The 25,141-nt window shown below is 42.2% G+C and overlaps 1 long non-coding RNA gene across 5 annotated transcripts; it reads right to left on the bottom strand.

Moving 5' to 3' along the window:
- Positions 1–299: 299 nt before the first annotated feature.
- LOC119825230 lies at positions 300–11,266 on the bottom strand. Of its 5 annotated transcripts, none has more exons than XR_005287192.1 (6): positions 11,203–11,266; positions 5,632–5,775; positions 3,981–5,534; positions 3,767–3,907; positions 995–1,394; positions 300–467 (listed from the first exon to the last, which is right to left on the bottom strand). It is a non-coding gene; the product is annotated as an uncharacterized LOC119825230 (long non-coding RNA). The 5 variants fall into 5 exon arrangements; XR_005287193.1 differs by having other exon boundaries at positions 3,845–3,907; XR_005287190.1 differs by lacking the exon at positions 995–1,394.
- Positions 11,267–25,141: the final 13,875 nt, after the last annotated feature.

The raw sequence follows: 25,141 nt of genomic DNA, 5'->3' as shown, positions 1-25,141 counted from the left end.
TGGATAGACACGACTTGCAGAGTGAGGTTGAATATTTATTTAGGGGGTTATAAAGGGGGAAGGGAGAGGGGAGAGAGAGAGATAGGGGGGCTAGAGAAGTGGGGAGAAAGGCAGAAGCAAAGCTGCCTCTCCGAGAGGAAGATGGGAAAAAGAGAGAGCTCAGGCCGGAAGCTGAAGATCAGCCTGCCTCAGTGGATGAGGAGGGAGTGGGCGTGGCTTATCTCTTAAAAGGACCAGGGACCAAAACCATAACATTCCCAGGTCTTCCTTATAATAAAAAGCAGATGAGACACCACAGTTTGAAGAAATTGGGGCGGCGAATTCTCAAGACTGCTTCTGGCTGATTGTGGGTGTCATCTTTTGGGGGGGGGACCCGAGAGAAGGCTGGGTGCTGGTCACATCCTGGCATAGCTGGTCTCTTCTTCTGACTGGTGTCCGTGGCATGGGAATGTCTGGTGTCCCTTATCCTGTTTAAGGTATTGGCAGAATAAAGAACAAAGTTAAATTAAGGAAAAAAAATGTTTTTGGACTAGGGAATTGAGGTGGTATCTGACCTGTTTAAGGTGGATTCTTTAATTCGGCTTCTTGACAATTGTGAGGTTAAAAACTGAGGAAAATAACCCACAGAGCATACATGTATAAGAACCAACTGTGCGCAGTCAAAAGTTTGACTAACTTTGTTAGTCAAAAGTTATCCACTCATTAAAAAACTGGAGTTACAAGAGAAAAAAAATTATTCTACAGACTTTGCAGAGGACTATTTTGGCAATATAAAATGTAAAGCTAAAATGTTCAAATAAATGATATTCAGAGAGAGAGGTAGACAAAAAGCCAGGTTGCAAGCATCTACTTGAACCTGCATTTTTTTAAAAATTGTTTTTAACTGAGCTATCTATTTTTCTCTGCTCCCTTCCTCTCCCCTCCCCTTCTACCCTCTCCCAAGGTCCCCATGCTCCCAATTTACTCAGGAGATCTTTTTCTACTTCCCATGTACATTAGATCCATGTATGTCTCTCTTAGGGTCTTCTTTGTTGTCTAGGGAATGTGCATTTACATAAGCAGTCGCACAGTGCTGTTCGGTGGGGTCATAGGCACGGCCATTTGGTACTTGCAGCTGAGGCCAAGTGAAGCTGTTGCTTGCCAAAACTGCTCAGCTTCAGAGATGAATAGAACAGGTGTTCTTTTTGGGGGGTGGGGAGAGCAGGGGTTTGAAGACAGGGTTTCTCTGTGTAGTCTTGGCTGTCCTGGAACTAGCTCTGTAGACCAGGCAGGCAGGCTTTGATCTCAGCGATCCACCTGTCTCTGCCTCCCAACTGTGCAGATTAAAGTCGTGCACCACCACCAGCTGGCAGAGCAAGTGTTGTGATGGATCAGGTTTGATAGGTCCGGAAAACCTAGGAAAATAATAATTCTTGACTTTCCAGATCTACCAAAAGTAATCTGTGACTTTCCGTATCTACAAAATTTATGGAGGAAAAATGAACTTGAGGCTCCTCTGTACTTTTTATTTGTTGTATGTGTTTGGTGTATATATGTTCTCAGGCACACATGCGTGTGTGTAGGCATGCCTTTATGTAGGTCTGAGGTTGATATAGGGAGTCTTCCTAGGTCTCTTTCCAGTGATTTCATCCAGGCAAAGTCTTTTAATTGAACCCAGAGCTCACAGGTATGTCTTGTCTACCTTGTCAGCTTGCTCTGGGGAATCCCCTGTTCCTGCCTCAGAAATCTGTGATTACAGGCAAGCCACCAAGCCTGCCTGGCATTTATGTGGGTGCTGAGAATCCAAACTTCAGTTCTTAAAGTTGATGCTTGCGTGACAAGCAGTTTAACCTCTTCTTGGGAACTGTTTTCTCTTACTGAGAAAGAGCACAGGAAATTATAGCCACATTTGCATTTTACACTTAAAGTCCATGTCTTAAATTGGTTACGCAAAATAAAAAATGGGAAGCACTTCTTCTTCCGTCATATGGATATGCTCATCCTCATGAAAACTCCTTAGACTTCAAAATCCTAACGAGAAAGAAGATGAAGTCACAGTAACAAAACCTGTCATGACCTCTGCCGAAACCACTGGCTTCAGCACTTCTCAAAGCTCTGGTCTAGACCTGAATCTCTATTCTACATTTCTAAATTATTCAAGAGAAAAGCTTCCTAGTGTTGTTTCCTGTGGCGCCCACTTGCCTTTCTCCTTGGCTATGTGGCGAGTCTTGTCACACAAAAGAACTAGCCAGCTAAAGGGAGAATGCATGCTGCCACAGGGTAGCCCTTTTCTTGTAGAACTTTATTTTTTATTCAGAAGATTGTATTTAAGTGGTTCTCTTTGTTAGCAGACAATTTCCCAGTGAGCATATCCAATTTTATTTTATTTATGATTAGCTACCACAATGTGAAATCTTCATTCACAGAGAGAGGGCTTCTTTCTCCATCTTCATGAAGTTCCCAGAGTACTTAGTTTGGATAATTTCATTTCTTCTTTCAAGAAGAAAGCTGGCTGATATTCCTTTAAAAGCCAGACAAGTGCTCTGATGTCTCACTCAGTCACTGACGAGAAATGAAGTTCGTTTCAACACGGGTTTTGTTTTGCTCTGAGACACGTGGGTGGGAGCCAGCACTACCTCAAACAGACATTCTTTTCCCCTTTCCTGTTCCTGATTTTTGAGACCTGGGGTCTCCTCCCAAGTCTAGAAGTCACGTGATTTCCATCCACTTCTCATCTCCCTATCTGCAGGCTGCAGACACAGATGGCTCTCCCTAGACTGGGGCGGCCCTAGCACTTTTTTATTTGTCTTCATATCTAAAGCCAAGATCTCTGGCTTTCCAACTGTTCCTATAACCAGGTTCTTTGCTGGGTGAAGAATAAAACTAAAAAAAAAAAAAAAATCAAAGCTTGTTTTTAAAAGGGTCTAGTGTGTACGTTTTTTAAATACCAAGTGATGACAGACATTCTCTGTAAATCTTTTTTTTTTTAAGTAAGCTTAATGACAGTTGTGTATCTTTTTATATTTGGTTTTCTCAACTATTTTTAAACTTTGAGCCTTCAAAATTCATTCCAGAGATATTTACATGTTTTTTTTCATGGTTAGGATGCTACATAAGAAAATGGCATCCATTTTCAAAGTTCAAAAAAGTCTGCCATTGTAAGCTTCTTTTTTCCACTATGGAAGAACCATTCTTATTAAGGATATTTCGAGGATTGTTGCAATGTGCCGATAACCCCAGCCGGACACAGTCTCTGCTTATGGATGATAATTCTTTTAAAAACCATTTTATAATTTTATCATGTAAGCATTTTATCATACCTTAAACAATACTGTGTTTTCCTTAGCATTATTACATCTCTGATAAAAAGTTGTTAAAAATAAGTTTTGATAAAAATGTTAAAAATTGTTTCTAAATAACCCTGTGAGTTCCTTTTGTTATTTTAATGTTGGATGAAGATGTGACATCTCCTGTGTTCTACTCTCCTGAGCTAACCTCCCAACTATCCCATCAGTTCCTAGAGTTAGCCACTTTCAAAAATCTCTGCTACCCTACCCGAAATTTCCAGCATCTCAATTATGTTCTTATGCAATATAATGTTTACCACATGTTGTATTTCCACACACAAATCCACACTTGCTATGAATCATTTCTATTTACAGGCATTTGGAAAATGCCTTAGTGGTCTCTTTGTCACACTCGTCCATACACATGTGCACACAGACATTTCAGTGGCTCAGTTGTGTTCTTTTGTACCACGGCTCCCTACCGTGAACATGTAAGTTACCTCTGTTTCCTACGATGACCAAACACAGTCGCTGAGGTCCGTCAACACTTTGATGCATGAATAGGAACTGCCACTTACTGTTCTGGCTCTGGATGGTTTCCTGAGCCGCTCTTCTTCCATTCTGCCCCTTCTCCAGCTCGCCTGTGTAGGGTAGGCAACCTGCATCAGGACCACGCCTGTGGCTACCTTCCCGGCAACTGTGAATTGCACTCACCCACTGGGAGCAGATGTAGGCAATGGGAAGGCGAAGCCCAGGAAATCGGCACATCTGCTCCCCAGGCTGACTTCACATTTGCACATTAAGAGGTTGCTCCCTCCTGTAAGCTTTTCATCTCTGCATCTTGCTCCTACCTGGTGCCTATGCTTCCTCCCTTGCCTGTCTATCCCTAGATCTCTGTACGGTAAACGCCTCTAGCTTCTTTCTACCATTCTCTGCCATTGTACACCACCAGTTAATCAAACTGTGCTCAGAGCACCCATTTGAGTTTGTCATCACGTCTTGCATGGGCTCTGTACCGATAGTTCCTTCTGACAGCGTCCCACACCAGAATGCTTCGCTTGGTGCTTGGAGCTTGTACTGTGGTTCAATGATTCCCTTCTTCCCCCCGCCCTTCACCCACAACACATCAGTTTCTCGAGACGTTGCCAGGATAGCTGTGCAAAGTACAACCTGGTTAAGACATAGTAGCCTGGACCGTAACAAAATGATACACATGTGTGCAACCTTTGTGTGCTTTGGCGAGCTTCATAGGGTAACAACCTGGAGTTTTGGGGCAAAGATTATACGCTTTAAAAATATTTTTGCCTGTGTCTGTATGTGTGGTGTGCTGTGTGGTCTGTATATATGTAGGCACATGTGTATGTATGTAGGATATATGTGTACATGTGTTCATAGGGAAGCCTGAGGCTGACACTGACATGAGAAGTCTTTCTTGATTGGTTTCCACCTCATTGAGAAGTCTTTCTTGATTGGTTTCCACCTCATTCATGGAGGCAGATTTTTTTTTTTTTTTGAACCCAGAGCTTACCGCTTTGCCTCATTTAGTCACCCTGATTGCTTTGGAGGGTTCCTGTTTCCACACCGTGGACTCTGGGATTACAGGTAAGCCACCACAACCACCCGCCATTTGTGTGGATGCTGGAGATCACGCCTTCTTGTTTGATTTTATTTTTATTTTATGTATATGGGTGTGTCTTAGTTGGGGTCTCTATTGCTGTGAAGAGAAACCGTGACACTGGCAACTTTTATTAAGGAAAACCTTTAATGGGGTGGCTTACATTTTCAGAGGTTTAGTCCATTATCATCATGGGGTCTGCTGATCCGACCCCCAACCCAAAACCTGGAGTTACAGATGTGTACCACCACGTCCAACATTTATGTAGATGCTGGGGAATCTGAATTCAGATCATCCTGTTTGCTCAATGGGTGCTTTACAAAGTGAGCCATCTCTTCAGCTCCTAAAATATTGCTAAATAGGACGAGTGACATTAACTGTGTCTTTCATGGCTTCTTGGTTTGCGTCAGCATGAAGGCCAGTCTCATTCCACCAGCCCACTGGTGTCCATGGTGCTTTGTGAGCCTGATCTGGCTGTGGGTTGGACCTCGAGACTTGATTCTAACTGAGAGACTTCTCTACCGGAGTGGGATGTCACTTAGGGAACTGGGACTCACGCTCCATTCTCCTCTCTCAGACTCTTCCTCTTCTGTATTCACTTGCTCATTCTCAGGAAACCATCTGCCACACTCTGGGGGTTCCCGTGGAGAGGCCTAGGAGTCAACAAGTACTGACTCTCCGGTAACCTTCCCATGATCACCTGAGTGAGCGTGGAAGCAAGTTCTCTTGTCCCCGTGACCAAATACTTACACAGCATCTTAAGGCAGGGAGGCTGTCTTTGAGCTCATGGGTTGAGGTCTCTGTCATGACAGGGATGGCTCAGCCACAAGAGCCGTGTGATAGTAGGAACGTGCAGCAGCTGGTTATGCCATGTTGCAGGTGGGAGGTAGAGAGCTGAAAAGTCAGGCAATAATTTAGCATTATTCCAAATTTCTTTTTTTAATCATTTTAAAGCTGAAATGCTGATGTTAGAGGTTTGAATTTCCTATAGACATTTATTCAGTTCTTAATGTACAGGACTCAGTGATGTGTTAATAATGGCTGCATAATATTCCATAGGGGAAGGCTTCATGGATTGTGTTTCCATGCTGCCTGGTTTCTGAATACTGTTCAATAGATTACATGTGAAAGCTAATCTTTTGCTAATAATAATCATGATGAATGCATAAACTTTTATCTTGGACTTTTTTTTTTTAGCACATTTAGTATGCTAAATTTTTAAAAACCCAGTTTTAAAAATTGCTATTACCTTATGGTATATTATTGTGCCCATTTTCCAGATGTGGCCAGAGGCAGAAAAAGGTTAAATAATTTGCTAATGCACCCTCCCCTGGTCTGAGATCCTGGACTGCATATAGTGGAGAAAGTGAGCTGAGCACACATGCCCACTGCTCTTCCTTCCTGACTGTGGACAAGACACAAGCAGCTGCTGCCTTGGTTTCTCACCACAAAGGGCTCTTACCTGTAACTGTGACCTACAACAAACCTTTGTCCCTGATGTCGCTTTCATCCGAGAACTTCGTCTCAGCAACAGGAAAGTGAACTGGGGCAAGTTAAATACTTACGGAAGGGAAGTGCTAACTACTCAGATTTGATCATTCTCCATGGTATCTGTGCACTGGACTCTCTCACTGTACAGATTTGATCATTCTCTACCGTATCTGTGCACTGGATTCTCTCACTGTACAGATTTGATCATTCTCTACCGTATCTGTGCACTGGATTCTCTCACTGTACAGATTTGATCATTCTCATCATATCTGTGCACTAGATTCTCTCGCTGTACAGATTTGATCATTCTCCATGGTATCTGTGCACTGGATTACATCACTGTACCCAGATTTGATCATCGCTCATCTGTGCATTGGAGGTTCCACCCCCTCCTAATGCCACCTGCCACATATAAACCTTCGGGGGAGAGCTACTGACCATAGGGGTAGCTTTGCTGTGTCACCTCAAACTGCAAAAGTTACAGCCACAGTGTGTCATAAATGTTTAGTTAGGACGGAAAAGGCAGCCAGGCATGGTGGTGCACACCTCCAACCTCGGCACTGAGAAGCAGAGGCAGGAGGAAAATGAATTCAAGGATAACCTAGGCTACCAAGGATAACCTAGGGGCCTAACTAATGAGACCTTTTTTCAAAATGCCCTCTTACCAAAACATATGGATATGACATTAAATGTGCATATGTAGATAAAGTAAAGAAACATGCAATCCATCTCTATGAAGGGCCTGGTGCTCTCCAGAGTTCAGGTGTTCACTCAGAATCTTAAAGCTTGTCTCTCAAAATAAAGAGCCACCAAATGCAACACACCTTTTTTAGTTTGTTTGTTTGTTTTGTAGTGGAGAATGTAGCATGATTAACAAAAACCCAGAGACAGAAATTGGGGTTCAACCTGAAGGTCAGGAAAGCAAAACAGCCAACCACTGGCTCTTACTTCTACCTCAGTCTGAAATGGCGATCCTGCCTCCAGGAATCTCAGAATGAGACTGAGACTGAGAGCTGTCTCCTCCCATTTTGTAATCCTCTCTAGTGCTGGGATTAAAGGTGTGCACCACTACTGCCTGGTTTCTATGGCAACTAGTGTGACTACTGGGATAAAAGGTGTGTGTCACCACTGCCTGGTCTGTAACACTGACCAGGGTGGCTGTTTTACTTTCTGATCTTCAGGCAAGCTTTATTTATTAAAATGAAATATCTCTACTGGAGAAGGCTAGGATATACTAGGAAGCTAGGACTCAGTAAATTTGAATGCCATTGAGAAAGAAGAACAGTTTTTAAGCCTGACATGAGAATCATCCTCCATTTAAGCAGTGATTCAATTTATGGCTATAATTTACGAAGGTTGTGCCGGGTACTGCGTACTTTACTAGACTCTTATGTCTATGTTGTTTATGCCTCAGAACAAACACAGAAAACAAGTTCTAACGTCTACAGCTTTCAGGACAGTTGATGGGCCAAGGCAATGAATAGCTTGTCCAAGTAGAAAGCCTGGGATCTCAGGATTTCAATTTAATTAGGAAAGCTTTTGTTATTTCATTATACCACCTGCTTCTTTGTTTAAGAATGTGGATTTTTGGGGCGGGGGTAGTTTTGAGACAGGGTATCTCTATAGCTTTGGTGCCTGTCCTGGAACTAGCTCTTATAGACCAGGCTGGCCTTGAACTCACAGAGATTCTCCTGCCTCAGCTTCCTGAGTGCTGGGATTAAAGGCATGTGCCACCACTGCCGAGCAACAATGTGAATATGTAATTTGTAATGGATTTTCCTTTGAATGCGAATAAGTGAGTCAAAGTGTTGGGGATTTTCTGTAGGAAATGACCTTCATAAAATGTCTCCCTCTTTGTCATTTTTTTTTTTTGGACATCATTTTCTTTTAAAAGGCTCTTGAATCCTCACAATGCCCTTAGAAAGTGTGAGAAAGAAAATGTCATTCTTGTTTTCAAGGTCTTTGTACTTAAAGGCTTCAGAATGTGATGTAATAGGAAGAGCGCAGACTTTGGAGCCGACTGAGCATTGAAGGCTGGCTTTGATACCAAAGAGCTCAGCACTTCAGGGACTTTCTAAACAATGGCCCTAACTGTAACATAGAAATTACCCCCTTGCCGTCACGGATATGGTAATTCAAACAAGGATAATAAGACAGAAAGAGCCCTGTTCATAGGACATGTCCCATGAGTGTTAGTCTTTCCCCTCTGGCCCCTTTGCCGTCATGGTTTTCTAACTTACCCTTGAGACATTTCAGTCAGACTGAGAGGGCCAAGTAGGGAAGACAGGAAGAAGCAGACCTCAGTTGGGAGAGTCTGGCCATCTACCCATCAAAGGATGCTGTGCACGATCCTCACAAATGTGAAACCCAATAGCATCAGGCTTTCGTTAGTATTTAAAACACATTCTGGGACCTGGTAGTAAAGGCGCTTGAGAAACAACTTCACATAATTGTCCTCTGACCTCCACACAAAATTTCAAAGCTGTATTCTAAAAGCTGAGGAAGGGAAGGGGCCTGGAAACACAGGGAGCAACCCTAGACTCGGGAACTCTGCTGAGCAAGCGCTCTGGTCCGCTGGCGTGTGCCGAGGAAGGTGGAAACTTGCTCATGCCATAGGAGGAAGGCAGGTGCAGCTGCCCGGCACGTGCTCATCCGGGACTCCAGTGACCGGAGGCCATGTCTACGTGATTCTGCCTGTTACAGACCTCGTCCCAGGAACTTTATTTAATTCTAGCAAATTGTGCAATCCTTTCTTGTTTGTTTTTCTTAGGATTTCCTTCCCTTTATCTTTAGCAGGAAAATCTTATCCCTTGGGATTTCCTCCGTGGCATTTTTTTTTTTTTTAAATCAGTCACTACAGTTTAATGAGTTCTTAGGACATCTGTGGTTTAGCTTTTCTATTTTCATTCTTAAATGCATGTTCCTAGGTTGTTTTTTTTTACTTCTTCTCCTGGGTGTTTTGAATAATTTAAACAAAATTTGCAGTTTTGTGTATATCCTCCCCCTAAATTTCTCCAAAGTAATTATAATATTAATATACATGTATATGTATAATATACTGCAGTGAATAATATATAATACATATTTCACCATGGAGGTAGTATCTGCCCACTGGTATTTCTATACATTAAACCTTTAGGTCCTAAGATAATCATTGGTTGCTTGCTGCCCCCATCACTCAGGAGGTAGCTGTTCTAGAATATATAGCAGGCTGGGTCATTCATAAGGAATAGAGATTTACCTCGCACACATGTGGAGGCTGAGAGATTTAAATCCAAGGTACTAGTGGGAGGGAGAGAGATTCAGAACGCTTTCCACCATAGATTATAGGGTGTAGCTATAAGTAAGAGGCACTATTAAAGTAAATCATGAAAGCACTTCCAGGGTCTTTGGGCTCAAAGATTCCAGGAAGTCAGATAGGCTCTGAGAAGCCCAGTCTCCAAACAAAGAGCTTCAGCATGAATGAGAGTTACTGAAACTGGGGGTAAACCAAGATCCGACAACCAGTGCTTTTGCAGAGGTCAGTACTGACACACTTCACCAAGGTGAAGAAGAGCAATGATATTGGATGTGTGTGTGCCTAATCCTTAAAGTTTATAATTTGTTATTTTGGAAAAAATAACAAGAGCCAAGTGGCATCCAGGCTCTGCTGTGTTTTCTTTGGCTTTGCCACCTCTGCCTATAGAAAACAGGTACTGGGAAAGCCGTGCTCTGTGCAATACCAGACACAGGAATGAACAAGCCCGATACCACCCTTGCCCAGAGGCAGTGTCCCTGAGTCAGAAGGCCTTGGTCTGGGTTCTACTGAAAGCCAATAATTTAAAACACTCTTCTAACTTTCCTCATGCTATATTTATATCAAGCCCACCAAGTAAGACGATTTCATTTTATACACATTGTAACTTATGCCAGATAGATTTATATTCTACAGGGTTTTACGTGGTCGATGCTGATTTAGGTATGGAACTTGCTTCTAAGCTGTGTGATACACGTGTTATAATTTCATACCGGGCAGTAAAACAGATCCCCATCTTTACAGCAAAGATGTAATACAATGGTGACAACAAGATGTCACACAGTTCTTCTGTGTTACAATGAAAGTTGTGGCCGAGTGCTGGCACACAGCCCAGTAGACGGGTCAAGATGAAGAATAAAGTCACAGCTAATGCTGGACGTTTTGCTTGGGCATTTGGAATTATCACACTGGCTCCTCTAAAGGCCACGAGAAACAGTTGACACCGTCCTCACTTCTACAGGAAGAAAGAGATCCAGAGATGTCCAGGTGCTTGCCACAAAGGTTAGAGGTGGGTGTCAGGGCCAGTGCTGAAGTCACATGGGTCCACTGTCCATTTCTACACTGCTCCTGAGGCCGTCAGAGCTTGCCCCGGGTGATGGTCTTAGAAATCGTTGTTCTCTTCTTCAGGCTAGCAGGTTGTTGATATGATAAATTTAGCGAATGTTCTAGGATTAACATTGAGTATGTTTGCCTACATAGCGCATGTGCGGCAGAGCCATCAAAGAGGTCAGAATGCAAGCATAGTCACTCCCATCAACCCATTAAAAACAGTAAAACCAGCAGGTTTGAAGGAAAGATTCTTAGGCACTTTTGCCTGATGGTGACATCACAAAATGTAGAAGGAGCTGCGGGCAGGCCACTTCCCACTTTCTGGTTCCCGGTCACCAGATAGCTTTACCCAAAATAATTACACAGAAACTGTATTCATTTAAACACTGCTTGGCCCATTAGCTCTAGCCTCTTACTGGCTAACTCTCACATCTTGATTAATCCATTTCTATCAATGTGTGTAGCACCATGAGGTGGTGGCTTACCGGGAAAGATCCTAACCTGTGTCTGTCTCGGAGAGGAGAATCATGGTGACTGACTCATTGCCTTCTTCCCAGCATTCTGTTCTGTCTACTCTGCCTATCTAAGCTGCTGTCCTATCAAAGGCCAAGGCAGTTTTCTTTATTAATTAACCAATGAAACAACAGATAGACAGATGACCCACCTACATCAACAAAAGGCTGGCAGGACCGCCACTTTTGTGGAGAGGCCAGCACAGCCATAGACCAAAGGAACTTCTGTAAGAACACCTGCCAATATCTGATGCAATCCTCTTTGTTTTTATATTTAAAACCTTCCCCTTACCTTAGCCTCTTTAAATATTGTATCATGTGGTGTTCCATGACAATGATTGAGTGTTTTCAAATAAATATCAACATTCCTTTGAAAAATTCTTTGGAAACAATTTAACAATTAGTCTGACACATTTTTATATTTTATGCATCTACACCTTATATAATTTCTCCAACAAAAGACAAATATGTTTTATAAAAATAAAACATTATTATTTATCAGAAATTTTCCTTACTTTTTTTTTACTAAATAGTCTTTGACTTTTAACGTATCACATGCAAAAAGAAACAAATCCATATTCATCTATTTGTTAACTAAAAATTTTGTGTAAAATATATTAAAGGCTCATGAATGCAAATTTTAGATACTTTGACTTGAAACAATTTAAAATTCTCAAGTGGGATTCAAGGCCAACTGACCACTGGAACAGCCTAAAGGACCCAAACAACAGCACAGGATGGCTGTGCCCTGCTTTCAAAGGCCGTGTTGGCTGTTCAGGCCTTGTTATTGTCTACCCTCTTTCTGGTGATTCTAACAAGGATCAGAATGGAGCATCACAGACCTAAAGGAGAAGTGGCACCTACAGTGTGTGAGTCATTGCTGAAAGGCCTCCATTACACAGGTCTGAAACCAGGCCCCCCACCAGCCGGACCCCCTATACAGGTCTGCCTGAGACTGTTTTCCTCAGGTGATATCTCCTTGCTTCAGTACTACTGTTTCTAAGGACACAAACGACTGCAGGCTTCTGTGTTCTCACTCCTTAGCTTCCATAAGACAGAGTTGATAGTATACATGACTCTATGAGGCATGATTAATAGATGGTATTAATGCATGCTGAGATCTCCCTGGTGGCTTCTGGGGACCATAAACAATGCTGGTATATTTACTGCTCACCTCTGAGACATTGATAGAATGATATTGGTGAATGGGATCTGAAGATGAGCATGTCCCATGGTTCTTAAATTAATTGTTATTGGAGAAACTTATTGGAAATGTCAATATGAGATCAAAGAGAGGCAGAGCTACTTTGCACAGTGGTAGAGTTCTCTGGACCAGAGCCGCGACTGTTGGTTCTGCCCAACTTCCCTTAGAGAGTCTGGGTAGGCTTACACAGATCCTCAGTGTCTTTGAGAAGCTTGGAAACCATCCATCTGCCCGCAGGCTTGATCTGTTCCACTCAAAGCACCGGATATGGCTCATACCTTAGGAAGCTTCTAGACTTCATAAATAATACACCTATCCATGCTAAAAACATCCTAAGTTTTGGGTTTCCAGTTATACTCTGTTTACTATGTACCTTTCTGCAAGTGACTATCTGTCACAGGCAGTAATTCAGCCCTCACCTAGTACTATGAGCACAGTCATTATCACCCTGTCGGATGTACTGGGACACAGGGACGGGGACTTCAGAGCCCTTGCAAGCTGGTGAGTGCATGCATGATACCATAGTTCTAGTCATTGATACCCTGTCTGCTGTGTAAATGCAATGTATCCGGTAACCTGTGTTACCAATAATTAATGTGGAATATACCTGGTAACCCCCAAAGCACACACACTATAACTTCATGCGTGTATAGTACTTAACCAATGAATCTTTCCTAGCAACGGCTCAACAAGTTACAAACACTGGCAATCCAAAGGTGAAGAAGACAGACAAGCTCTGTGCCCTCCCAGAAGCAGTAAGGAGACAGACAGCACACCACCACAAGGTCAAAAGATAGGCAGGCATTGTCTGCTACAGGGATACACAACAAGGTAAAGAAAGGCACAGGAGTCACAGGGGAAGCACACCCTACTTCACATATATATGTGCATGGATGAGATCTGTGGACTTTACATCTTGAAATATATTATTGCAATCTAAGTCTATGCTGCCTTTATCTGCAGTGTGCCCAAGAGAAGCCTTTGAAACTTATGTTGAAATCCAGTTCCTATCATGAGAGTCCAAAGTGGGGCCGACAGAGACCTTATCATGTGATTGGCGCTCCATGCACACAACTGATGGGTTAGCTTGGAAGTGGGCCTGCTCTAAAAGCCGGAGTGGCTTGTGCCTCTTGAGTTCCCTGTCTCTCACCGTGTGATGCCCCAAGCCACCCCTGCACTTTGTCAGCAAGCAGGCCATCAGTATGTGTGGGCCCTTGACCTTTGGCCAGAATCCTAACTCCAAATAACCTTCTTTTAGGTAGAACTTACATAATCTGTGCTGTTGTGCCATTGGCAACAGAAGGTGGACTAATGGTGTATCTGCAGGGACTTCAGCACTTAAAAACAGTGTTTGGTCATAGCGCTAATGATATAATCATGGGTTACATTGCTGATTCAACATGAAGTGATTCATAGCTCTGCCTGAAAATATCATAAAAGAGGCGCTGTAAGTAAAATTTCTTTAACCCTTTCAAAATAAGAAATTTAAAACTTTGACTCCAACAAAGGGAATAAAGTATTGTATATAAAGAACTTCAATTTACTACAAAATATAGTATATAAATGTATGACTGTGATATAAATTTTCTCTCCAGTACTGTGCCCATTGTAAGAGCCATGTAAATACTTAAATGACTGAGTTTTGAAGAGCAGATTCCTTATTGTCCACATCACTTCAAAAAAGCCACTCCATTTTACCTAAGTGCATGGAACAGTTTTTCCCTCCCAGAGAAGCGGTTTCCTCTACAATTAGCATTCAAATTCATCTTGCTTACTTTAAAGCTCTAAGAACCTACTACTTAAAGTACTGAGGTATGACTTCAGTAGAGTTTGTGGCATTTCTCTTACTGAAAAACATTCAGAAAATTAGAAACTACCCAACATTCCTCTGGTTTGCCCTTCCCAGACTTCTCTATTTCCTCGGAGGTCTTTTATCGAGAGCTGGGACAAAAGCTAAAAACAAAGCAGCACCCAGGTGCTTCTGTGATCCTCAAAGGCTTAGCTTCCAGGAGACAATGGTAGGAGACTACAGAAGCTTCTGGAAGTAGGGCTATGACCTAGAAGGGGGATCATAGGATTCTGCTTTTTCTCTCTTTGTCTAGATTCTTGGCCCTGAGGGGGCTGTTTTGTTCCTCTGTGTGTTTGCACTATAGGACCACCAGGGCTTCTAAAGCTGTGAGGCCAAACAAACCTTTGTCTACACAAGCTGAGCATCTCACATAGCTGTAATGACAGCCAATTAATGCAGCCACTAAGTCAGCTGATAACTGGCTGTACAACCATCAGACAAAGGTCTTCCTTAGGGATTCTATTGCTGTGATGAAATACATGACCTAGAGCAACTCAGGGAGGAGAGGATTTATTTAATCTTATGGCTTACTTATCGGGGAAATAATGGCAGGAACTGAAGTGGAGGGATGGAAGAGAACAGCTTACTGGCTTGCTTAGTCGGCTTTCTTGTACCACCCAGGACCGTCTGTCTGCCCAGGGATTACACCGCCCCCCAGCTAGCTGGGCCAGCCTGAATCAGTCCTTCATTAAGAACACGCACCTTCAGACTTGCCTACCGGCAAATTTTATGGAGGCATTTTCTCAGCTGAGACTCTCTCTTCCCAAATGAGTCTAAATTATGTGTATATTTTATGGGCATGGGTATGTATGTCACATGTCTTTAGGTGCCCGTGGAGACCAGAAGAATGCCCTGTAACTGGACTTACAGGCTGTTGTGAGCTTCCTGACACAGGTTCTGGGAAATGAATTCTGGCCCTCTGGGAGAGTAGCAAGTGCTCTTAACGTCTGAGCTGCGACAAGCCTCAACATTATACAGTAATTGCTCAGCCATCTTTTCATGAGTGAATTATCAGATCCGAGCCACTTCTCCAGCCCTCCAAATGAGTCTAGCTTGTGTCAAGTTGACATAAAACGTGCCAGCACAGTCATCAACTCGTCCCAGTTTGCCAGAGCCTTTCCCTGTTCAAACAATTAAAGTGAAAACTTACACTTATTTTGAGGGATGTTATCTCCTTCTTGGGAGCCATCACAATTTCTATATATCGAGGAATTCCTGACCATTTTTCTCAGATATGACTTCTCTGTTAATTTAGATTTTGTTTTCCAGGAAAGAATTTTATTTCTTGTATACTCTTAAGGATAGTAAGGCTAGGGTAATTTTTAATTAAAAAGAAAGGAAGGGAAAGTCTTAAAATTGAGTCAGTTCTTTCATATTACGAGTGGGCTATAAGCAGGTGCAGTCACTTGGGAAAGCAGATTAGCATTATCTTTGAATGATGGATGTGCATACATCAGGTGTTCTAGTTTTGTATCCTTTGCTCTGACAAGTACCCTGACGAACAGCAACATGGGAGGAAAAGTGTTTCTTTGAAAGCCAATGCAGGAGCTCAAGTGGCTAGTCATATCACATTCACAGTCAAGAACAGCAATAGTACATGCATCCTTGCTGCTTGCTCTGTTCTTAGGCAGTCCCTACCTAGGGGGTGTTGCCACCCACAGTGGGCTGGGTTTTCCTTTATTAACTAACAATCTCCACAGACAGGCCTACAGGCCAACATAACCAAGGTAATTCCTCATTAAGCATCTCTTCCCCTGTGGTTCTAGATTGTGCCAAGTTGACAGTTAAAACTGACCAGCCTACCAGGTGACCTATAAATTATACTCTTAGGAATATAAAAATAAAGCATCCTTTATACATGTTTAAGAGCGTTTATTGCATGACAGCTAAAACCTGCACAGAAATCAAATATCCAACCATAGAAGAGTAAAAAAAAAAAAAAACCATTGAGTAACTATACAATGAAACCCCGACAATTAGGTACTAAAATAGACCCTTTCTATGAGTTGTAACCCTGAAGTGAATAAAAAGTGTGGTTGGCAACTCTACAAAAAAAACAAAAAACAAAAAAAAACCAAAAACAAAAGCAAAACAAAAACAAACAAAAAACCAAAAAAAACCCTACACAATGGAATGTTAATTACTCTTAATCAAGTACTGTAAGACCCATTAATGGATGAATCTTAAAAATGTAGTAATTGAAAAGAACTAAGTGCCAAGGGATTATCTGTAATACTCCCATTTCAATACACGTAAAACCAAACAAATATAGTGTGCACCGCATTTAAACTTTTGGTCATTGATAGCCCAAATGTGATTATAGAGATGAAAAATTCCTACTACCAAATGATGATATAGACATCCTAGTGTTGTTGCACAATGCATCACTCACTGGTTGGTACTATTAACAGTGTACAAAGCCTACTACATAAAAATATAGAGTTTACAATTATGTATGGTACATACTATTTGATAACAGTAGTACGTGACTATGGGTGGCTTACAGTTCAGAGGTTCAGTCAATTCTCATCATGGTGTGACATGGTGGTATGCTGGCAGACATGGTGCTGGAGCAGGAACTGAGAGTCCTTACCTCCTGCACAGGCAGCAGGAAGCAGTTTCAGACACTGGGTGTGGCTTCAGCATATAAGAGACTGCAAAGCCTGCCTCCACAGTGACACACTTTCTCCAATAAGGCCACACCTACTCCAACAAAGCCACACCTCCTAATAGAGCCACTTTTTTGGGGGTCCATTTTCTTTCAAACCACCACAGATGATTTCTGTTGCTGTACCTCCAAATTAATTAATCCTTCTTTCTTAGTGTCTAGTGTGCTGTTGATTTCCTTCAACATTTTTTACCAAGTTCATCATGAATGGACAGGTTTGCCCCTCCATAAATATTCTTGGATTTTATTTGAGATAGTGAAGAAAGTAGTTTAATGCTTTCAAGCCTTTGAGCTATTCTGAGTAGTACCAGAGCAATTTCTAAGAGCCAACTGTGTCCTAACTCTAAATTGATGTCTTTATAACTGCTCTACCGTGAGTAGGGTTTCCACTGTGGCACGGAGATGCTGCAACTATTTCCAGCTTTGTGTGACTTGGAGGATTTGTTCCCTCTGCTTCTTTGTTAAGCTTGTGCAATTATTTTCCCATCTGCCAGCATTTTCTTCAAAGACATGCACCAACCAGGACTAAAGAGCTGGGCTGGGGACCTCTGCAGAGTTCAGGAGGAAGTAGATTCTCTCTCCTCTGCCTCTCTTTCCCATCTCCAGTTCTCTCTTTCCCCTCCCTCCCAATAATTCCTTCCCTTATTTTATGCTATGTGAATTCTAGCTTTCTTGTTTTTCTCCTAGAACCAACATTGAGCTCTAAGCTCAACCACTTGGTTCTGCCTGGGAATTTTCTCTGTGCAATAGTCAGGGGATTCTCAAAATACTTATCCCTTGTGGGTCCGTGTTTTCAGGGATCACCGTCCCATGTCCCTAGACTCCAGTGTGCAAATGCACTATCATTTTGTATTTCTCTTTCCAAAAGTGTTTGCCTGTTTGTTTCTGAAGAACAGGAAATCTTATTCCTGTTGTGCTATCTTGACTAAAGGTAAAGATCTAGAAGCTTCTACGACATTCCCTTTTCTTTTAAAATTGGATAGAGTGTGATTTGTCTCATCCTTTTCTCCCTGGCACTTTCATAAATCTTACATAATCCTAATTATGAATAGGCAGGAAACAGGCCACACCTGTGTGACTTTCTTCCCTGGAGAATGAGAGGAAACATACCTGGCATTTCTAGACTTCCCTATCACTGAATTCTATCTGTGTGAGTGATACTATTTCTTTAGAGAAGATACATAATTCCAGCTCCTCTTTGCTTTGTAAATACGCTTTCCAGCTACGCCCAATACTATCTGATAATAAGAATGGTGATCTTGCATGATGGATATTCAAGATCCGTGGCCAAGACACAGACATTGGCATTAGTTAGAACTGGGGCCAAATCTTGGCTCAACTACTAAGCAAATATAATATTTCTTGAGTTCTTACTACCTGAGCAATGCAATGTGGGCTTTTACCTGGGTGGTTTCATTTGACTCTCATAATAACATTATTTAATGTGAAATTAGTATTATTGGGGGCTCAATATTAAAATCTGCTTTGGGAGTCAGATACCTAAGTTGAACCTTGACATTTCTAGGTTTGTATTACTAGGACATCTTTCAACTTCTCTAAACCTTGTTTTTTTTTTTTTTCTGTTGGCTGGTAATGGTAATATCTTCCTCTCTGGGATGTGAAGATTGTAAGAGAAAAAAAATAGATCAAGTGTTCAGCATAGCTATTGGTAGAGGTAAGTCCTCAATAAAAGCTAACCGATGGGTTGGGGTGGTAGCTGAGGTATTAGAGTCACTGCACCATGTGTAGGAAGCTCTGGGTTTGATTTATTTATTTATTTACTTATTTATTTGTTTTTTCAAGACAGGGTTTCTCTATGTTGTTTTGGAGCCTGTCCTGGAATTAGCTCTTGTAGACTAGGCTGACCTCGAACTCACAGAGATCCACCTGCCTCTGCCTCCCAACTGCTGGGATTAAAGGCGTTCACCACCACTGCCCCACTGGGTTTGATTCTTATTGGTCTTGATGGCACACACCTGTTATCCCAGCAGTTGATGAGAGGTAGGGGCAGGAGGATCCGGTGTTCAAGATCAAACATGCTACATAGTGAATTTGAGGCTGCCTGGGATGTATTAGACCTTGTCTCAAAAGAAAAAAAGGTGACTAATTGACTTTTTTTTTCCTGTGAAACATTGAGAACCAAGGGGATGTTCCAACAGAGACATTTTGGGAATGAGACAAAGGAGCCATGAGAATGCATCCTGCCCCAAACCCAGTGATGGAAGAGTGTGCTGTAGATCAGCGCTACCAACTAATCTTGAAAATACACAAGTAACTTTGCTTGAGGGCATAGCCAGTCAGGCGGCTCCTGCTGGGTAATGGAGTGCAGGGACTCTTGGAAAACCATGTTCGTGGAATCATCGACAGTCTGTTGGTGCTGACTTAGGCTCATGGATTTTTCTAATGGTGTCTATGAGTCTAATGAGCTTTCATTAGACTGCACAGTCCTTGTCTCCTGCATAAGACTTGCCAGAACCTTAAGTAGTTGCTAGCCATCTCCAGCTTTTTTTCTACTTCATTTCATACAGACCTGTATTTCTCTCATTCATTTCCTCTGACAGAATTCTTTTTTTTTGTTTGTTTGTTTTTTTTTTGTTTTTTTTTTTTGTTTTTTTTTTGTTTTTTTTTTTTGTTTTTCAAGACAGGGTTTGTAGACCAGGCTGGCCTCGATCTGACAGGATTCTTGAATGTTTAATTTCATCTTGATATTTGTCTTTTGAAGAACCTAATAATATAATAATATCCCTGTGTTCTGGTTCAGTTCTGTAGTTGGACTTTCTGTTACTCTAGCCACACATTGGAATGTCAAAATGGAGTTGGTTGTTTTAATCTTTTGGCTTTTTTTTTTTTGTGGAGGGCATCACCTAGCTCTAAAATAAATCACACACGGAGTCTTATTCTTGCTTGTGAATGCCCAACTTTAACTTGGCTTGTCTCTATGCAGCTTTTCTTAAATTATCCTGTCTATCTTTTGCCTCTGGGCTTTTATCTGTCTCTATCTGTATAACTTTCTTTCCTTCTCACTCCGTGGCTTGCTTTGTAGCTGGGTGACTGGCACCTGATGCCCTCCTTTCCTTCTCCTTTTCTTCTATTTAGTTGCTCTGCCTTCCAGTCCCACCTATCATTTCTCCTGCCTTGCTATTGGCCATTCATCTCTTTATTAGACCAGTCAGTGTTTTAGACAGGCAAAGAATCAAGCCTCACAGAGCTAAACAAATACAACATAAAAGAATGCAATACATCTTTGCATCCTTACAACAAATGACCCACAGCATCAACAAATGTAACACATCTTAAAATAATATTCGACAACAGTTTACCCCAGTGACTACTGGTCACAAGTGCAAAAAGTTCTCCCAGTCCTAACTCTGTTCTCCTTAGAAGCTGCCCTGAACTCCAGAAGTTCCTTTTGGCTTTGTTCAATGTCCCTCTTCACTTTCCTGTCCTTGGAACTGTGAATGTATACCAATTAGGAGGATGCTTGGTGAAGTTGGATTCACATAATCTTTGCACTCTCAATTGTTGATGACCATCCAAAGTATCCTTCATGCTCTTGTTATATATAATAGAGCTTTTGCCTTTTGTGATTTTTTATGTCATTTTACATTCAATGCATCCTTCCTGACTTGTGGATACTTATTATGAGTGATTTTGAAAAAATGATTTCATGTCTCTGCTCCTCAGATTTCTCATCATGAAATGGGGCTAGACATACACATGGTTTTCATTATTGCAAAATAATGCATTGAGATCACCTATATCTGTACCAAGTATTCAGCAATTGTTTATTTAGGTGACTCAAAATATAAGGCAACTTTTGACTGTGTTAAGAAATGAAAGTTATTGAAATAAAAATGTTGACAGGTGAGAAGCAACCTCATATGCTTTAGTATTAATAAATGACAAGGAAAGATTTGAACTCAGGTCTTCTGGCCCAAGAGCATGCCTCATCACCAATAATTTGTAATAAAACAGGACATTTCAGTGTCTTAAACTGCTCAGGCTGTTTTTAAAAAGTCCCATAAGTGGCTTATAATCACCAGAATTTCTGGAGGCTGGGAAGTCAAGGTTCTGACAAATTCGGGTTGTATTGAGACCTGTATCTTAGTCTACGTATAATTCTCTAGTAGAATAACACAGACTGGGTAAATTTCTAAAGAAATGAAATTGATTTGACTCTAAGTTATAGAGGCTTGGAAATTCAAGGTCAAGAGGCATTGGTCTGCCTTGGTCGACAATAAGTCTTGCTGCATAATAATAAGTCTCAACTATGTCTCAAACTTTTCTCCTTTAAGTTGCTTCTTGCCAATAGCTAATGCCCAGATCAAAGGGCAGTCTTGGGCAAGCATTCTGCAGGAGGCAGGCCCACTGGATCACAACGGGAACTTGGAAACTATGCTGTACTGCAGAGTAGTAGATAAGGGAACTTGATGTTTATGTTCTGGCCTCTATCAGCTAAGTGCCTTCGAAGAGGTGCTAAGGTCTCAGGCATTTCTAGTTTGGCACGTGCAGGAAAGGGGAGGGGCGAGCGGCTTCTATAGATCATCCTTCTAAATACAGCGGGTGCTGAAGCTGTGAGTTTTTATTCTCTGCCTTGAAAGCTATCATCCAACTTGTTTATGACTAAAATGTGAGATACAGGAAGATCTCCCAGGAGGTTTTCTATTAGTCACATGATGTCAGCACCACTCAACTCTGTGCTAGCCTCTTCTTCATGCCCTCTTATTCCACCTCAGAGTCAGAAAATTTGGGTCTCACGGGGCCTGGTGTCTGTTAATCCCTTTGTTTTTAATTTGTCTAAAACCTTCCTGGTTCCTGTTATTATAAAGCTACCATTTCGTGTTGTCCTAAATGCTCTCTGCATTGTCTCAGTCGGTGTCTGCGGTCACTCTGCTCTAATGATAACCAGGATAACCATTACTGCTTTGGTGGCCAAAGAAATATGCACAAGTGGTAAGTAGTGGAGCCGGCACTAAACCTCCTGGCTCTCAAGTCCACTCTTGTCATGATTATTCTGAGCTGGCTGGCTCTCTGTGGGGACAAAGTCCCTCTAAAAGCAGCCTGCATTGATGTGTGCTCTCTCTCTCTGCCTTCTCATCAGTGACATTCAGCCACCCTGAATGGGACTACTAAGTACTCGATGCTGCTGAACACTTTCTTTCTCTCTGAACTTGGTGAGTCAGTAGTAGAAAGTCCAACTTCTCGCCTTCCTGTCTCCACTTCTGTACCATCCCTAGATTGCTTGAGATGACCTCCAGGTTGCACTCCACAGAGGTCAGGGGTTTGTCATTATAGAACATCTCAGTAAAATTCCTAGAATACCCTCTTTGATAAGGAATTGGTGCAGCTTTGGAAGTGACGGCCACATCACAGGGCACACAGAGTACAGCTCTCAGCCACACCTGTCCATCAGTGTAGAAGACAGCTGTTGGGGATATTAGTTTACAGTGCATTATTTTTGTTTATGTTGCATTTTTTAACTCTGTGAAGCTGTGATACATTGCCTGTCCCATCTGATGGTCTAATAAAGATCTGAATGGCCAATAGCAAGGTAGGAGAAAGGACAGATGAGGCTGTCAGGCAGAGAGAATATATAGAAGGAAACAAACGGGGAGGAGGGATTTGGTCTGGAGTAGTAGCCCGAGAAAGAGGAGGACATCAGGGGCCAGCCACCCAGTTATACAGCAATCCACGAGGTAAGAGTAAGATTTTAGAAAGTAAGAAAATGGGAAAAACACAGAGGCCAAAGGGTAGACAGGACAATATAAATTAAGAAAACAAGCCAAGCTAAGGCCGGAAGTTTACAAATAAAGACTCCGTGTGTGACTCATTTGGGAACTGAGTGGTGGTCCCCCAAGAGCCCAATGATCATAACATCATGTTACCACAGATAACATTTAAACTGGTGGTGTTCGCTTATCCATGCTAATTTACAAGATCCCTGGAGAAGATCTCTGGTGCAAGAGAGGGCTCCTGGCCAATGAGCTCAAAGATGACGCGGCACCTGCTGTGGTCCTTTGAAAGCAGTGTTAGAAGGTGGTGCATCCACTGAATAAAGCCTACGGAGAGGGGCTGTAAAGCCGCCTGTGTGAAAGAGACACATTTAGAACGTTGAATGGGCTAAAGCTCTACCTACACTCCTCCCGCTGTGTGCACTGTCCTCAGAGCGTCCCTCCTTGTCCTTTCTCATCGTAATGTACTCATGTGTTCTTATTTTCAGCATCAAATTTAAAAATAGCTATTTAATAAGAATTTCATGGAGTGGTGACATTTCTTCTAAAGCATGTGTGTTTGCGTAGCAACAATTATGAGTTTTTTCTGTCCTCTTTCTTCTATTTAGCATCCAATACGTCTCTAAGTTTCTGTTTAGCCAATGAACCATTTTCTGGTGTTCTAATTAATTCAACTTGATGACTTCAGAATTATTAAGATTAATGCAAATTTTTGGATGTTCCTTGACTTATATAAAAATGTCAGGTTTTTAGTATATAAAGATATTTCCCTAACTTAATGAGTTTCAACGTCTCCTCTTTCTGAGGGCTCATTTCCATCATAAAGATTTAACGTGTGTCCTATTTTTAAAGTTTTGCCCACTTCGCAGTTGACGTAATCTGCCGGTCATGATGGTGTTCATTAGTTATTCTGTTCTATAATGCATCAAAACGGGGTAAGAGTTTGAAGTGCCAGCTTAATTGCGTATAATTTCTCAAGCTCTCCCAGTGTTTACACAGAGCTTAAATTCGTGAGCTTGTTTTGAAGGATGGTAACTTCCCCTTTTCCCTCTCTGGCAGCTGTCCCATGTCTCAAAAGAGCCGTTTCCTGAAACTTAGGGTATTTTTACTGACATCTCTGCATTCCTCTTGGTGATCTACTTAGACCCAAGAGGAAGCAGCAATCGGGAAGTCAATAATAACAGTCTCCATAACTTCTCAGTCAGATCCACTTCCCTGCTCCTTTCTTGGTGTCATCATTACCATTCTGTTGTTCACCTGCCAGCTTCCTGATCATACACACGGTCTGCATGCCTCAAGCATTTACATCAATTACACAAGGCCAGACTCTGCGGTGGCTAAACATCTCACTGTCACAGAGGAGGGAGTTCTAAGATCAGGGTTCTGACGAGAGCTCTCTTCTGCCTTCCAGCTGACTGTCTTCTTTCTCTGCCCCATACAGTGGAAAGAGTGAGGGAATTCCTCAGGAACCTTTACAAGAGCACTAGCCCTAGTTACAAGGCTAGTACCTTCCAGTCTTCTGAAGATCCCATGTCCTCTTATCATCATAAGGTGGGGTAGAATTCAACAAATGAATTTTGCTGTGCTAAAAATTCAGTCTGATCTATTTTTTAAATAGTCTACTTACCCCTACTTATCCTGGAATGTATCAGAAAATTATGGGGGACTTGAGATTAAGTCCTGCGATTACTGGACCGCACTCTCTAGCTGGTTGCAATGGAAACTGGCATGCAGAAGCTCAAGAGACTGAGGATTTCCTTCCTTGAATAAGAAAGCACGATCGGTCGTCTGCCCAAGGCAGCGGCCTGGGACCAGAGCTGCAGCTAACATGTCCTGTTACCCTGGCCCGAGACCGTGACTTTTATACTTCCCACTGACTGAAGTGACTCCCCTGCTGGTCATTCTGTGGAGGGAAGGCCAGGGTCAAAATTGTATGCCCACTGACATGGTCTTTTGGGTTCTGGAAAGCAAGAGGTTTCCTGAAAATCCCACAGAGTTCCTGCTGAACAGAACTAGGTGTGTGATGGAGGAGTCCGGGAAGGTGCTGAGTAGGCCTATGGCACACATCCTCAGAATTATATTAGAGAGGAGGAAGGAGGAGCTGACATTGAGCAGGTACCCAATAGTGTCTAACATAGAGGAAGCCAGAGAAAGGTAACGTGAGCAGAGAATGAGGTGAGTCATGAAGACACCAGCGATGAGTGCAAAAGATGTTTCTGTGGAGTAGGGACTACCTTGACCAGGTCATATGACTCTGGGTTTGCCTTATCAAACTCACCATGACTCTGAACTTGCTGATTCTGACCGTTGGCCTGCAAATATCAGTGATGACTCAGCTTTCAAAGGCATGCTCCCAAAGCTGTGGACTCAGAGAGGACGCTGGAAAGGCGGGCAATTCACAACGAGACTGTTACCAGCATGTATGTCAAATAGCATTATTGATCACTCTTCTATCTATC

Source organism: Arvicola amphibius, chromosome 10 (assembly GCF_903992535.2).
Source record: "Arvicola amphibius chromosome 10, mArvAmp1.2, whole genome shotgun sequence".
Taxonomy (NCBI): Eukaryota; Metazoa; Chordata; class Mammalia; order Rodentia; family Cricetidae; genus Arvicola; species Arvicola amphibius.
The sequence above is the reverse complement of the archived record's forward strand: the minus strand, read 5'-3'. Positions and strand labels throughout refer to the sequence as shown.